A 16,705-nucleotide genomic window follows, 5' to 3' on the forward strand; every position below is an offset into this window, starting at 1 on the left:
TGTTGTCTGAAAATTTGCTAAAACTCAAATCTATTTACTTCCTACTATCTCTGAACAGAACATCAAAGGATGGAGATTCCAAAGACCTACTTTCTTTATGACTAGCAATCATAAACCTAGGTTTCTTTTATTTTAAAAGAGAGCTGTTTGGGGGAACATCTGACAACATAATTTCTGTTTTTAACTGTCCAGACTAATAGATATAGTCTTCAAAAATCCTGAGGGTCAGATTTGAATTAAATTTTATTGTGGTCATTTTGTATGTTATTGAACTTCCTAAATTATTATGTGCTGCATGTTTTTGATCAGCCATGTGGAAGCTGTAAGACCTTGAATCTGGAATGATTCAACATTATTTAATTTTTATCACCCTAGGCCTGATAGGTTACACCTTGAACTAGATTATGGCTGAATTAATACATTTTTTTCAATGAATTTACACCTAACATACCATTTAGCATATCCAGACTTTGAGCATAGTTATTGAGTTATTATTGCTGTAGTTTGAAAGAAATGGCAAGTGCCCTGTTTCGGGACCCAAACTTTAAATACAAGGGCTATCTCATCTTTTTTCCTTGTTGTGACATTCTGAATACTATGTACCTCACTAAACAATTTTGTTTGTCCTTTTTTTGTTAAATATTCTGGTGAATTAGAAAATGTAGCCTTCAGAAGCCCCTCATAATCTCTCTTGGACTGGAACTATTTTCTGCTGTTGTTTTCACTGTTAGTTATAACACCCGTGACTGTACTTGGGACTTGTAGTTCTAGTTCTTTTAGTTGCAAAGTGCCTGTGATATGCTTAGCACGTCTACTGAGCACAGAATCGATGCCAACCACAATGCCAAGGGGAAGGTGAATATAAAGAGGTCTAAGACTTGTTCTGCTTTCTCCAGACTGATTTCTGCACTGAGACCTGGACTTATTTTACCTTAATCTCCAGCATTTCTACTTTCCAGCACATAGTCAGCTCACAGTAAATGTCTGTGTTCTATTTTGTTTAAAAAAATTTTTAATTGAGTTATAGTTGACATTATATTAGTTTCAAGTATACAACATAATGATTTGATATACGTATGTATTGCAAAATGATCACCATAATAAGTATAGTTAGCATCAGTCAGTATACATAGTTACAAAAAATTTTTTTCTTGTGATAAGAACTTTTAAGATCTACTCCCTTAGCAACTTTCAGACATGCAACGCAATATTATTAACTATAGTCACCACGCTGTACATTATATCCCCAGGACTTAACTTGTTTTATAACTAGGAGTTTATACTTTTTGACCCCCTTCACCCAATTTGCCACCCCTCCCGTAAATGTCTGTTTAATGAAAAAATTTTGTTTAATAAGTAGTTGTTGAATGAATAAACAGTTTAGAGATTGAGCTACTTCTGAAATCAAATAACTGGGATAAAATGCTTCTGTCTTCAGATCACTTCTAAGGGATGTGATGGAGGTGTGAACAGGGTGTAATGGGACCCACCACTTCAACCAAGGAGAGTCAGAGAGGACTTTGTAGAAGAGCAGCCACATGAGTGAGGTCTGGGAGAAAATGAGTCCAATTTGTGGAATAACCACTTCTTCGAATTTACTTGTTTCGTTTCACTACTTAGAAACTAGATGGGCTAGTTTTCATTTTGTCTCCATAATAGCACTCGAAGGAATGTTGGGTTTGTGTCTGCCCCAGCTCCTTCTGATGGCACTGGAAGGAACAGGGAGGGGATGACTACTTGGGAAGAGACAGGGAGCAGAGTCAGCACATAGCACGGCCCTCCCAGGGAGGAAGGAGACTACAGAGATGAGGAGAAACGGGGCGAAATGTATGGGGAAACAAAGGAGGAACGTGTGGGCAGCTTCTTATTTAAGAATGTGTTTATAAAAAGTCATTGTATTTGAGAATCTATTCTTTGTGAATATATGGTCCATGCATGTATCCTTTGTATTTTGACCACATCTTGCCTCTCTCTGGGAAGCGATGAATACTGACCCTCATCTTCATCTTGCCCCTAGTAGAAGCCCCCTTTCTCTGTCCCAGCTCTTTCCAGCTGCAGCAGCAGGAATCTGGGTAGAGACAAATTAAACATTCCTTAAAATGCTGTTATGAAAACTGGTGAACTAAAAGTTTACATAAATTTTTAAAAGCTATTAAAACTATCCCATCCAATGTGAATTGTTGTAAACTTTATAAATAGTTCAAAGGAACAAGAATATTCGGCAAATCGGCCTTGTGGAAGGTTGGCTTTCTGCAGTTGACTTTTGGCAAATTGACCTAGAACCAGTTTTGAAGAATTAACACACATTCACCTAGCAAAAATGGGAAAGGGCATTCCGAGTACAGAGGCAAAATCAGAAGAAATAAGTTTGGCAGGAACAGGTATGTTTGTTTATTCACCAAATATTGTAGAGCACAAAACCTGCCCTTGTGAAGTGAACAGTCGTACCCTCATGAAGCTTATGTTGTCTCTTTTATATAAATGTCTGCCAAATTATTGGTTTTAACTCCCTCCTTCCCTCTCTCTCTCCCTCTCCCCCCACCCCCTCCAGAGAGAAACATTTTAGATATTGGATATAAGTTGTGATAGTTAGGGAAACAGTAGAGATAGAAGGTAGAATGACTGTAATTGAAATGAAACAAACTAAGCTTTTGTCTGAAGAAGCTAGATGAGATTCCAGAAATTGAACAAAATTGCAATAGAAGGATAAAAAGTAGATATTGAATAAGAAAGCAATAAAGCAAAAAAAAATTAATAAGTAATATCAAGAGCCAGTTTTTATAAGTCCATTAAAATAATGTGTTTGGCAAGTTCTGAGAAAAAAAGTTAAAAAACACAAATGCAAATAAATGTTTTTAATGATGCAGGATATATAACCATAGATAGAGATTAAAAAGGTAATGAAAATGACGATGCACAACTTTGTCATTAAAAAAAAAATTTAGATAGAATGGATTGTTTAAGCTAACCAACATTTCAGCAGTCTAACCCAAATTTAAAGCATCTTCTTAATTTAAAATTTTTTCTCTTTACTCATTTTCAGTTATTGGTGAAGAGGTAACAAATAAGTTTCTGTAATACTTACGAGCCAACACAATCCAGTGGCCATAACAAATTGGTCAGAGTAGGCACATCAGGAGAGGAAGTATTTATTGTCCAGTGCTAATTCAGTCATTTCCCTTTATTGTTAGCATTGTTTGCTACAGATGGAAAAGGAATCCTGCATTGGTTAGAATCAAAAGAGACAGTTCCAAAATGACATAAGAAAAATAAGTGAATTAGAATAGCTAACCTTTGACTAAAAAGGTTTGATTAATGACATAATTTTTTAAAAAAATGCATTACCTTGAGGCTATAAAACAATGGTCAAAAAGGAGAGTGGGAACATCTACTTCTGAGTAAGATGGAGTAATAGGGACTATATTCTCCCTTTTACCGGAAACAACCAACCCCCCCAAAAAAAAGAAAATATAGGGAACAGTGGTTTTTAAGACACTGGGCATCAGGCAGCAAAGGATAGTGATCCCTGAGAGACAGGAGACAAGAACAAGATGAGCCCTATAATTACCCTGCTTACCACTTGAGAGTGTTTTCAGGCCACAGTACTGGGAGGGGGAGCTCAGAAGAGTACAATGGACTCTGTGAGTTGAGGAGAGAAAGCTGAAAGTCCAGGGGACTGAGCTGGCTAGTGTTCACAGGACAGAGTGCTGGACAGGAGAGAGCTGCACAGACAGAACTGAAGAGATCTGTAAAGGGTCCCCTCAAGTATGCCGCTGAGTAAAGATTAGCCCTTGCCTGTGAGGAGACCAGCTGGGGCTGGAGAAAGAAACATCTAAACGTATTAGAGGTAGCAGTGCCTGGTGTTCACACAGGGCAAAAAATAGTTACCCCTCCCACCAGCCAGACTAGAAAGCCCCGGGATTCACAGCACACTGGGTCCAGTACACAGAAAGATCTTGCCTCAGTGGTGGGGAATAAGCTCTAGAGTAATCATTGCTCTGCGTCAGTCTAGCAAGATGTAAAAAGGATAAAACTATTTCCAGGTAATTTAACTGCATCCCAGAACAAAGCTCTAGAATATTTAAAGGAATACAAAAATCTATACTACCCAACAAGATAAAATTTACAGTATCTGCTAGTTAATAAAAACTTACCATGCAAAGAAGCAGGAAAATATGAACCATCGTGGGAAAACAAATCAATTAATTGAAACTGACTCTTAAGATTTAATGCAATCTCAATCATAATCCCAGCAGGCTCTTTTGTAGAAATTGATAAACCAATTCTAAAATTCGTATTGAAATTTAAAAGGCCTAGAATAGCCAAAACAACTTAGAAAAAGAACAAAGTTGGAGGACCAACATTACTTGATTTAAAGGTTAATATAATGTTGTAGTAATCAAGACAGTGTGGCACTAGTGTAAAGATAGAGAAATAGATCAGTGGAACAAAACAGAGTCCAGAAGCAGACCCACAATTTTATGGACAACTGATTTGCAGTTTTTTGAACAAATGGTGAGGGGGAAAAAAGAAACCTCAATCCATATTTTACACCATTTGCAAAAATTCACTCAAAATGGGTCATAGACCTAAATGAAAAACCTAAAGCTATAGAACTTCTAGAAGAAAACATAAGAGAGAAGATTTTTGCTGCCTTGGATTAAGCAAAAATTTCTTAGATACATCACTGAAAGCAAGATCTATAAAAGAAAAAAATATGTATACATAGATATATTTGATTCCTTCTCGCTGTGTCCTCATGTGGTTTTTTTCTCTGTGCGTGCCCATCCCTGTGTCTCTCTGTGAACAGCAGCCAGATTGGATTAGGACCCACCCTAATGGCCTCATTTTAATTTAATCACCTCTTAAAAGTCTCTTTCTCCAAATATAATGTCCTATTCTGAGGTAATGGGTCTTAGGACTTCAACTTATGAATGTTAGGGGGATACAATTCAGCCCATAACACCGTACAAACACTTGTATATAAAAGTGTAGCAGCTTTATTAGTAACAGCTTAAGAACTGAAAACAACTCAAATGTCTATAAGCACATGAATACACTGTGGTATAGCTATATAATATACTACTACTCAGCAATAAAAAGAAATGAATTGTTGATGTATGCTACAGCATGGATGAATCTCACAATAATTATGCTGAGTGAAAAAAATGACCAAAAAAAGAATACATGTTGTATGATTACATTTATTTAAAATTCTAGAAAATGCAAACTAATCTGTAGTGGCATTAGGAGATCAATGGTTTCCTGAGGATCTGGGGTTTAGGATTACAAGGGAATGGAGGAAACTTTTGGGGGAGATAGACATGTTCATTATCTTGATTGTGATGATGGTTTCATGGGTGTGTACGTATATCAAAACTTACAAAGGTGTACACTTTAAACGTATGTAGTTTACTGTATGTCAATTATACCTCAGCAAAACTGTTTAAAAAAGAAGATTGTAACTAACAGCATAGTATAACCACTTTCTTTTGGAGGTCAGATTTCTACAGTTCTCAAGTCTCTGGTGCATAGATTATGCACCCAGAAAGTTTTTGAAAAACATGCTGGAATGGCTTTGACAAGTCAGCACTCTAGCTTACCAGAGTAAGTAAATTCCTTCCTTCCTAGATGAACTTAGAAACCCTCATTCAGAGCCTGCTTGATTTTACTTAACACACAACTTCAATTAAGCTTGGTAAGCTATAAAAAACATTTGAAAAGAGCAGGTGGCATCCACATATTTGCTGGAGTATCAGTGAAAAGTGATTGCCAGTACAATAGGAAGAGAAAAGAACTTTGAAAAGTACTTAGAATTTCACTCTGCAAACACTGACTGGTGATGAGTATTCATTGAGATAACTGAAGACAGTATCTTTTGTTAATAAGGCAGGTAAGAATATAGTAGACTTTAGAAAAATTTCTTACAAAAATGAGATGAAAAATGTTTTAAATACACAAGAGGTAATTTTCAGTTATGTGAAAAATCTGTGAAAGTAGATACCTTGCTGACTCACAGCAAGGAAGGTGATCTCCGCGTCTTACTCTTCCGCCATCTTGCCCAGACCCCTGTTGGAAGATTTTTAATCACAGTTTGAATTTCAGTGCTTGTGATTGGTCTGTTCATATTTTCTATTTCTTCCTGGTTCAGTCTCGGAAGGTTGTGCATTTCTAAGAATCTGTCCATTTCTTCCAGGTTGTCCATTTTATTGGCATAGAGTTGCTTGTAGTTATCTCTCATGATCCTTTGTATTTCTGCAGTGTCAGTTGTTACTTCTCCTTTTTCTTTTCTAATTCTATTGATTTGAGTCTTTTCCCTTTTTTTCTTGATGAGTCTGGCTAATGGTTTATCTATTTGTTTATCTTCTCAAAGAACCAGCTTTTAGTTTTATTGATCTTTGCTATCGTTTCCTTCATTTTTTTTCATTTATTTCTGATCTGATCTTTATGATTTCTTTCCTTCTGCTAACTTTGGGTTTTTTTTGTTCTTCTTTCTCTAATTGCTTTAGGTGTAAGTTTAGGTTGTTTATTTGAGATGTTTCTTGTTTCTTGAGGTAGGACTGCATTGCTGTCCTCTTAGAACTGCTTTTGCTGCGTCCCATAGATTTTGGGTTGTCGTGTTTTCATTGTCATTGGTTTCTAGGTATTTTTTTATTTCCGCTTTGATTTCCTCAGTGATCTCTTGGTTATTTGGTAGTGTATTGTTTAGCCTCCATGTGTTTGTATTTTTAAGTTTTTTTTCCTATAATTGATATCTAGTCTTCCAGGGTTGTGGTCGGAAAAGATACGTGATATGATTGCAATTTTCTTAAATATACCAAGGCTTGGTTTGTGACCCAAGATATGATCTATCCTGGAGAATGTTCCATGAGCACTTCAGAAGAAAGTGTATTCTGTTGTTTTTGGATGGAATGTCCTATATATATATCAGTTAAGTCCATCTTGTTTAATGTGTCATTTAAAGCTTGTGTTTCCTTATTTATTTTCATTTTGGATGATCTGTCCATTGGTGAAAGTGGGGTGTTAAAGTCCCCTACTATTATTGTGTTACTGTCGATTTCCCCTTTTATGGCTGTTAGCATTTGCCTTATGTATTGAGGTGCTCCTATGTTGGGTGCATAAATATTTACCATTTTTATATCTTCTTCTTGGATTCATCCCTTGATCACTATGTAGTGTCCTTCTTCGTCTCTTGTAATAGTCTTTATTTTAAAGTCTATTTTGTCTGATATGAGAATTGCTACTCCAGCTTTCTTTTGATTTCCATTTGCATGGAATATCTTTTTCCATCCCCTCACTTTCATTCTGTACGTGTCCTTAGGTCTGCAGTGGGTCTCTTGTAGACAGCATATGTATGGGTTTTTCTTTTTTTGTATCCATTCAGCCACTCTATGTGTTTTGGTTGGAGCATTTAATCCACTTACATTTAAGGTAGTTATCGATATGTATGTTCCTATTACCATTTTCTTCATTGTTTTGAGTTTGTTATTGTAGGTCTTTTCCTTCTCTTGTGTTTCCTGCCTAGAGAAGTTCCTTTAGCATTTGCTGTAAAGTTGGTTTGGTGGTGCTGAATTCTTTTCTTTTAGCTTTTGCTTGTCTGTAAAGGTTTTAATTTCTCCGTCGAATCTGAATGAGATCCTTGCTGGGTAGAGTAATCTTGGTTGTAGGTTTTTCTCTTTCATCACTTTAAATATGTCCTGCCACTCCCTTCTGGCCTGCCGAGTTTCTGCTGAAAGATCAGCTGTTAACCTTATGGGGATTCCTTTGTATGTTATTTGTTGCTTTTCCTTTGCTGCTTTTAATATTTTTCTTTGTATTTAATTTTTGATAGTTTGATTAATATGTGTCTTGGCATGTTTCTCCTTGGATTTATCCTGTATGGGACTCTCTGTGCTTCCTGGACTTGATTAACTATTTCCTCTCCCATATTAGGGAAGTTTTCAACTATAATCTCTTCAAATATTTTCTCAGTCCCTTTCTTTTTCTCTTCTTCTTCTGGGACCCCTATAATTCAAATGTTGGTGTGTTTAATGTTGTCCCAGAGTTCTCTAAGACTGTCCTCAATTCTTTTCATTCTTTTTTCTTTATTCTGCTCTCCGGTAGTTATCTCCACTTTTTTATCTTCCAGGTCACTTATCCGTTCTTCTGCCTCAGTTATTCTGCTATTGATCTCTTCTAGGGAATTTTTCATTTCATTTATTGTGTTGTTCATCGTTGTTTGTTTGCTCTTTAGTTCTTCTAGTTCCTTGTTAAACATTTCTTGTATTTCCTCCATTCTATTTCCAAGATTCTGGATCATCTTTACTATCATTACTCTGAATTCTTTTTCAGGTAGACTGCCTATTTCCTCTTCATTTGTTTGGTATGGTGGGTTTTTAGCTTGCTCCTTCATCTGCTGTGCATTTCTCTGTCTTCTCATTTTGCTTAACTTACTGTGTTTGGGGTCTCCTTTTTGCAGGCTGCAAGTTCATAATTCTCATTGTTTTTGGTGTCTGTCCCCCATGGGTAAGGTTGGTTCAGTGGGTTGTGTAGGCTTCCTGGTGGAGGAGACTGGTGCCTGTGTTCTGGTGGATGAGGCTGGATCTTGTGTTTCTGGTGAGCAGGACGGCATCCGGTGGTGTGTTTTGGGGTGTCTGTGACCTAGTTATGATTTTAGGCAGCCTCTCTGCTAATGGGTGGGGTTGTATTCCTGTTTTGTTAGTTGTTTGTCATAGAGTGTCCAGCACTGTAGCTTGCTGGTTGTTGAGTGGAGCTGGGTCTTAGCGTTGAGACGCAGATGTCTGGGAGAGCTCTCGCCAATTGATATTACATGGGGCTGTGAGGTCTCTGGTGGACCAGTGTCCTGAATTCGGCTCTCCCACCTCAGAGGCTCAGGCCTGACAGCTGGCCGGAACACCAAGACCCTGTCAGCCACACGGCTGGAGAAGATGAGCTATGAGTTGGGTGTCAGCCACTGCCCTGTTGTAGCTCTGTGTCAGGTGTCTCTAAAGGTCACCCAGATACATGGGGTTATTCCACCATTCCTCAGAACTTGCACATGCCCGTCTGGGATTTGTAGATGTCCTCCTGATACTCTTCGTTGAAATACATTGCGTTCATGGTGGTGAGAGATATACTAATAGTGTTGGTTCTCTTCAGAGACTGCGACAGTCTGAGCCTTCATGTGGCCAAGTCAGGAGCAGCTGACCAACAGTCCCCAAATGATAACATGTTGGCTTCCAAGAAAGCTTTCTGCAGCTCCCGAGCAGTATTCCCAAGCAGCTGCTCTGCTGAGCTGCAGCACTCTGACTGGGGAACTCAGTGGGACCCTCAAACAAGGATTTCTGAGGGCCCTAGAGCCTGACTTGCCCACCCAGGCAAGGAGCTGAGGAGAGCGTCTCCTGGCCTCGTCTTACCAGAGGAGCAGACAGCTCTCAGTCTTTTTTCTTTATTCTGCTATGCAGCAGTTATGTCCACCATTCTATCTTCCAGCTCACTTATCTGTTCTTCTGCCTCAGTTATTCTGCTATTGACTCCATCTAGTGTATTTTTCATTTCAGTTATTGTGTTGTTTCATTTCAGTTATTGTGTTGTTTGTTCTTTAGTTCTTTTAGGTCCTTGTTCAACAATTTTTGCATCTTCTCAATCCGTGCCTCTATTCTGTTTCTGAGATCTTGGATCATCTTTACTATGGTTACTCTGAATTCTTTTTCAGGTAGATTGCCTATTTCTTCTTTATTTGGTCTTGTGAGTTTTTACCTTGCTCCTTCATCTGCAAGGTATTTCTCTGGCTTCTCATTTTGTCTAACTTACTGTCTTTGAGGCCTCCTTTCCCTAGGGTGCAGGGTCATAGTTCCTCTTGCTTCTGGTCTCTGCCCCCAGTGGGTGAGGTTGGTCCAGTGGCTTGTGTAGGCTTCCTGGTGGGAAGAACTGGTGACTGTGTTCTCGTGGGTGGTGCTGAGTCTTTTCCCTCTAATGGGCAGGGCCATGTCAGGTGGTGTGTTCTGGGGTATCTGTGAGCTTAGTATGAATTTAGGCAGCCTGTCTGCTGATGGGTGGGTTTGTGTTCCTGTCTTGCTTGTTGTTTGGCATGAGGCGTCCAGCTCTGGTGGCTGCAGGCTGTTGGGTGGAGCTGGGTCTTGGATTCGGATGGAGGCCTACATGAGAACTCTTGCTGATTAATATTCCCTGGGGAATTCTCTGATGGTCCAGCATTCTGGACTCTGTGCTTCCACCCCAGAGGCTCAGCCCCGACTTCTGGTTGGGGAGCCAAGACCCCACAAGCCACTCGTCATTCCAGTTAAGGGGATTAAAGGAAAAAAAAAGACAAACAAACCCCCAGACAAATGGTAAAAGCAAAATCGAACAAGCAAGAACAAAACCCAGGAAACACACACACACAAAAGAAACAAAAACAGAACCAAAGATAACAAAAAACAAGAGAACAACCAGACAAACAAAGGAACCCAAAGACGAAATGAAACAATTAAGAACGAAACTAACAAAAGACAAAACAAAAAAACAAAACCAAAGCATAGTGCCAGCTGAAGAATAAAGCAAAGAAAACAAAACAAACAGACAAAAATGGTAAAGAAAAAAAAAAAAGAAAAACAAAACACAGAACAACAGAAAAACAGAATAAAATTAGAAATATAAAAAGAAAATGAATATGTTTAAAAAAATCCCCAAAGACTAAATAAAAATAAAAATTAAAAACAACAACAACAAAGAAAAAGAAAAGAAAAAACAGAACCAACAATGGAACAAATCAAAACATAATAAAAACAATAGTAATAATGTTTTCCTGGGGTCTCAGCTGTCAGTGTCCTTGCCCCCACTGTGAGCCACAGCCCACCTCTGCCTCCCCAGGAGACTCTCCTCTGCCTCTGTGCCAGTCTTGGGACCTGCTGTGGGCCCTGTGGGGACAGTTCAGAGTCTGATCTGGCCCGACTCCCGCATGTGCTGCCCCCAAAGTCCACAGCTGCCAGAGCTAGACCGTTTTCATTTGTGGAACACGCGTTGTCCATTCAGATAGTCCATAGATGCAGGGTCTACCTAGCTGATATTGGGGATTTAATCTCAAGCTTGTTCAGCTGTTGGGAAGATTTTCGATCCTCTTCCTTAGTCACCCTGCCCCTGGGGCTCAGCTGTGGTTTTATCCCCATCTCTGCATGTGGGCCACCTACAGAAGTCTGCTCCCGAGGCTGCCCTGGAGCACTTGGGTCTGCCCTGGTGAGGACTGGGCGTGGAGGTGGCACAGCTGCTTGGATCATGGGAGCCCCGGTGGGACCAGGTGCACAGGGAAGCCGGCGACCACAGAAGCAAGAGATATGGCCCTAGTGGGAGGCTTTTCTTTGTGCCTGGCTGCAGGCACGTGAGGATCAGCCCTGGCAGGGCTTTTTCTATTGCCTGGCTGCAGGTGCTGACATATGGGGAGAGTGAGGTTACAGTGGTGGCTCTGCCCCCTGTGTGTGACTCAGCAGTAGCGCCCCGCTTCCGTGGCAGTCCAGTTTTCCTCCATAGGCATTCCCTGTTGTGGATTTCGTCCCTCCTGTCCCCTCAGGCTGTGTCCCTACAGCCAACAACATTCCTCGCCCTGGGTTTGCTCTCTAACCCCCACGCTCCAGCTCCCAACCCCTGTGCGCACCAGTGGACACACATCCCCGTCCAGGGCATGTAAGGCTGCAGTGTGGACCATCTGTGTAGTTTTCACTCTGTCCTGTCTGCCACAAATAGGTTGCTTCACCCTCCTCTGACAGCCTCAAATGCTTTCCTTCTGTCCCAAGCGATTTCCCCATCGGTGAGGGGGCTTCCCCAGATGTGGGAATCTCTCGCCTGCTTTAGCTCCCCCTGCCCAGGTACAGGTCCTGTCCCTCTTCCTCTCCTCCTTCTCCCTTCTTTCTTTTGTCCTACCCAGTTATGCGGGGATCTTTATAGTCCTTTCTGGTGTCCAGGGTCTTTTGCTAGTGTTTAGCCAGTGTTCTGTGAGAATTGTTGCATCTGTAGATGTATTCCTGATGCATCCGTGGAGAGAGATGAACTCCACGTCCTCCTACTCCTCCACCATCTTGGAACCCCTAAAATATGTGTTAATTTATCTTTTTTGAATAAGTACCCATTTACCTGGTTTAAACATCAGCAGGTATAAAAAAGTATACAGCTACGACTTTCCCTCACATTCTTGACCTCAACCTCTTCCCATAGCCCCTCAGAGGGTGCCCACTTTTATTGGTTTCTTATCCTTAACAAGGATTTTTATTTATATGTAAGCCAATACAAATATATATTATATTTTCTTTCTTCTTTTAAAGTACAGATAATAACATACTATACACATTTTACTGCTTCTTGCTTCTTTCACTTAATATAGCTAGGAGGTCTTTTGATATAATATATATTTTTTACACGAAATTATAGGATTCCATTTTATAGATATATTATTAGTGTACTTAATCAGTCCCCTATTGGTGAATATTTAAGTTGTCAGTATGTTGCTTCAGTGCTTCAACTGATAATTTTAAAATGTCATTTTATTCCCATGTGTTTGTATCTATAGGATTAATTCCTAACCCATTTGGGTTTTATCTTGGGTTCTGATGTAAGGTATAGATCAGGTCATATTTTTTTCTCCACATGGCTTCCTGGTTGTTCCCAGATGATTCATTGCTGGTACCTCTTTTCCTCACTGCTCTGAGGTATCACATTTATTATATACTAAAGCTCCATATGTATTTAGTTCTCTTTCTGACTATATTCTCTTGCATTGGTCTGTTTGACTATTCACGTGTCAGTAGTATATTAATTACTGAGGCTTTATCTAACAAGGAAAATCTCCCATTAGTACTCTTCTTTTGCAGAGATTCTCAACTTTTTTTTTTTAGATTCTCAACTTTTGTTTCTGTATTTCCATATAAATTTTAAAATCACTTGGTCTAATTCTGAAAAAATAAAACCTAGATAGACTTTATTTTTATTCAAGTCACATTAATTTACAAATTAACTTAGGGAGGATTGACCTCCTTATGATGTTGAGTCTTTCTATTGAAAATGCCTTTCCATTCAAGACTTCCTTTTGTCTTTCAAAGAATGTTTTAATATTTTCTCCGTTATACTATCAGGCCTTGAACATTTCTTTTAGCCCTTTTACCTAGAAATAGGGTCTCCATTATATTTTTAATTAATATTGGGTATATGAAAATTTTTGTTTACTAATTTTGCACCTTCTAATTTACTGAATTTTTTGTTTGTTTATGTAGTGTTCTAGTTGACTTCCTTGGGTTTTCTAGGTATGTTGTCATATGATCTGCATGTAGTGATAGTTTTATCTCCCTTTTAATTTTCACATCTCTTAGTTTTTTCTCTTGTGTAATTGCATTGGCTAATACTTCTGGTACAGCGTTAAATAACAGGGGTGATAGGACCATTCTTGCTTGTTCCTGTGTGGGGATGCTCTTATGTTTCTCCCTTAAATATAATACTGACTTTGGCTGAAATAAAAATATTTTAATATTTAAAGAAGTATCTATTGATAAATACTTTCTTAAGAATTTCATCAAGAATGGATCTTGAATTTGGTCAAATGCCTTTTTAGCATATATGAAGATGATTGTATGATTCTTCTTATGCCTACTAATTGATAGATTATAACAATAGATTAATAGATTTTCTAATATTGAACTTCCTTTGCAGACTTATAATAAATCCTACTTGGAAATTATGCATTATTATTTTTAATGTGCTGCTGGACTTATTTAGGAGTCTTCTTCAGTATTCATACATGAGATTGGAGATTGTTTTCTCTTATATGTGCTTTGTCAGATTTTACCATCAGTGTCCTGCTTGTTTCAAAAAAGAATCTGAAATTCTTTTTCTAGATTCTAAAATAGTTTTAAATAGCATTGGGAATATCTGTATTTTGAAGGTCTTGTAGAATTCCCATGAGAAATCATTTCTACCTGGTGTTTCAACTGGGAAAAATGGGCAATAGGCAGTAGTAGGTCTTTGATGAATTTCTCTGTTTCTTTTATGGAAATTTTGCTGTTTAGATTTTCTCTCTTTTCGAAGGTCAGTTTTGGTATTTTTGTTTTTGAAAAAATAGTCCAATTTATTAATACTTTGTCTTCTTTTCATTTTTGTGGTTATTTCTCCCTTATCACTTAGTTTATTAGCACATTAAAACTTTTTTTCTTGACTAAGGTAGCTAACAGTTTATCCACTCAATTGACTCTTTTCAAAGCACCAGGTTTTTAGTTCTTGTTTTCCATCTTCTTAAGTTCTGCTTTTATCTTTATTGATTCCTTCCTTTGGCTTTCCTTCATTTTGTTTTGTTTCTTTTCTAACTTCTTAAAATGAATGCTGAATTTATGTATTTTCATTCTTTCATGCTTATAGTAGAACTATTTTAAGGCTATGATTTCCCTCAGAATTGTGTTATAATGTGTAGTTTTCTTATTTTTTTTCAGATATTCTGCAATTTTAGTTTTGAGTTTTCCTCTTTGATTCAAGAGTTTTTTAAGTGAGTCTTTAAAAATTTCAATAGATACAAGCTTTCTATTTTCTGATTTTATTGTTAATTTGTCGTATTGCATATTGATCAGAGAATGTTGTTTGTACTATTTCTACTTTTTGTAATGTATTGAAGTTTATTTTGATATTAGTGTATCATCAGTTTCTGTGAATGTTTCATGGGCACTTAAACAGAAGGTATAAACTCTTTTTATTACGCTATAGAGTGTGATTTTTATAATCAGATTGGTCTAATTAATTGTATTAGGTTTTCTATATCATATTCTTAGTTAATTTTTTCCCTCTTGATCTGTCATGGCCTGAGAGAGGTGAATTAACGTTTCCTATTGTTAGTAGGTTTTTGTTTCTCCTTGTGTAACCTCTAATTACTTGGTACATAAATAATCATAAATGTTATATCTTTACTGTGAATTACCCTTGGTATTATAAAGTTATAGTTTCCTTCTTTGCTTCATTTAATGCTTTTTAACCTGAGTGTTCTACCTTCTCTGATATTAGATTGAAACCTTTGCTTTCTCTTTCCCTCCCCTCCCCTCCCATCTCCTTCTGTTCCTTTTTTCCTTTCTTTCTTTCTCAGAGTATATCAGCCTTCTGGAGAATTTTGCCGCACCCCCGCAATGTATCTTCACCTAGCTCATGCTATAACTGAGTTTTCAAAAGCTCATGCCACCATTCTATCAGGCCAACTGCTTTAGGATGGTGGGGAACATGGTAAGAATAGTGAATTCCATGAACACGTTCCCATTGCCTCACTCTTTTGCTGTGAAGTGAGTTTCTTGATCAGAAGCAATACCGTGTGCAGTACCATGCTGGTGGATAAGGCATTCTATAAATCCGTGGAATGTAATTTTGGCAGAAGTATTGCATGCAGAAAAGGCAAGTCTAGAGTGAATATCTATTCCACTAAGAACAAATCATTGTCCCTTTCATAATGGATGTCATACAGTGTAATCAACCTGCCATCAAATAGCTGGCTAATCACCCCAGTGAATGGTGTCCTATTGGGTACTCAGTGTTAGTCTCTGCTGCTAGCAGATTGGATGCTCAGCAATGACCATAGCCAGGTTGGCCTTGGTGAATAGAAGTCTGTGATGCTGAGCTGATGCATAACCTCCATTCCTGCCACCATAGGCACCTTGTTCATGAGCCCACTGGGCAATGACAGGGGTGGCTAGGGAAAGAGACTGACTGGTATCTATAAAATGGGTCATCTTATCCACTTGATTATTACAATTCTCCTCTGCTAAGGTCATCCTTTGGTGAGTATTCACATGGGACACAACTTCTTCATGGGGATTTTTGTTCATTCAGAGAGATATATCCACATACCTTTTTCATCAAATTTCCCCATCACCAATTTTCCAATCATGTTCTTACCAAGTTCCTGACCAACCAGCCAGCCCATGAATCTGTGTACAATTGCACATCTGGCCATTTCCCCTTCCAAGGAAAGTGAACAGCCAGGTGCACAGCTCAAAGTTCTGCTCACTGGGAGGATTTCTATTCACTGCTGTCCTTCAGGGGTATCCCAGAAAGGGGCTGTGGTGCTGCAACTGTCCACTTTCTGGTGGTGCTTGCATACTGTGCAGAACCATCTATCAGCCAGGCCTGGGTCTTCTCTTCCTCTGTCAGCTGATTCTAGGGGGGCACAGGTGCAGGCTGGGAGAGAGAAGGCAGTGTAGCAGAAGGCCTGTTTTCTGTTTTCTTCATTTTGCTTTCTCTACGTGATTCTACTGAGATTAAGAAAGGTTTGCCATTTTATTCTACTACTTTGTGATTATAGCATCATTTAATATTTTTAGTTATTCATAAACTTAGACATTGTCTATTAGTTCTGTTTTATGAGCAATGATAAAATTAAAAGCTTTCCTATTTTTCCTCTTTCCCTAGCTTGTCTCCGTCACCTAGCTTTAGAATTTACCTTTGTATTGTTAAATATTAATATAGATATTACATAGCATGTTCTTTAAATGATAACCTTTTACTACAGATACTACCCAAGGGAATCTATGTACTTTTCCTCCCCCATTTTCCCCCATTTTCTTGCAATTTTCGTTAATGGTATAATTTCTACTTTGTTAAGGCATACAGTATTTATGTTCTCTTATCTTAATCTCCACACTTGTTTTAGTCTTTGTTCTACATTTAAGTATATTAAAACTCATCGCCAGTCCTTTGTCTTTAGAAGTTTAGTCAAGAA

This window comes from Balaenoptera borealis (genome assembly GCF_965194805.1).
Source record: "Balaenoptera borealis genome assembly, chromosome: 1".
Lineage (NCBI taxonomy): Eukaryota > Metazoa > Chordata > Mammalia > Artiodactyla > Balaenopteridae > Balaenoptera > Balaenoptera borealis.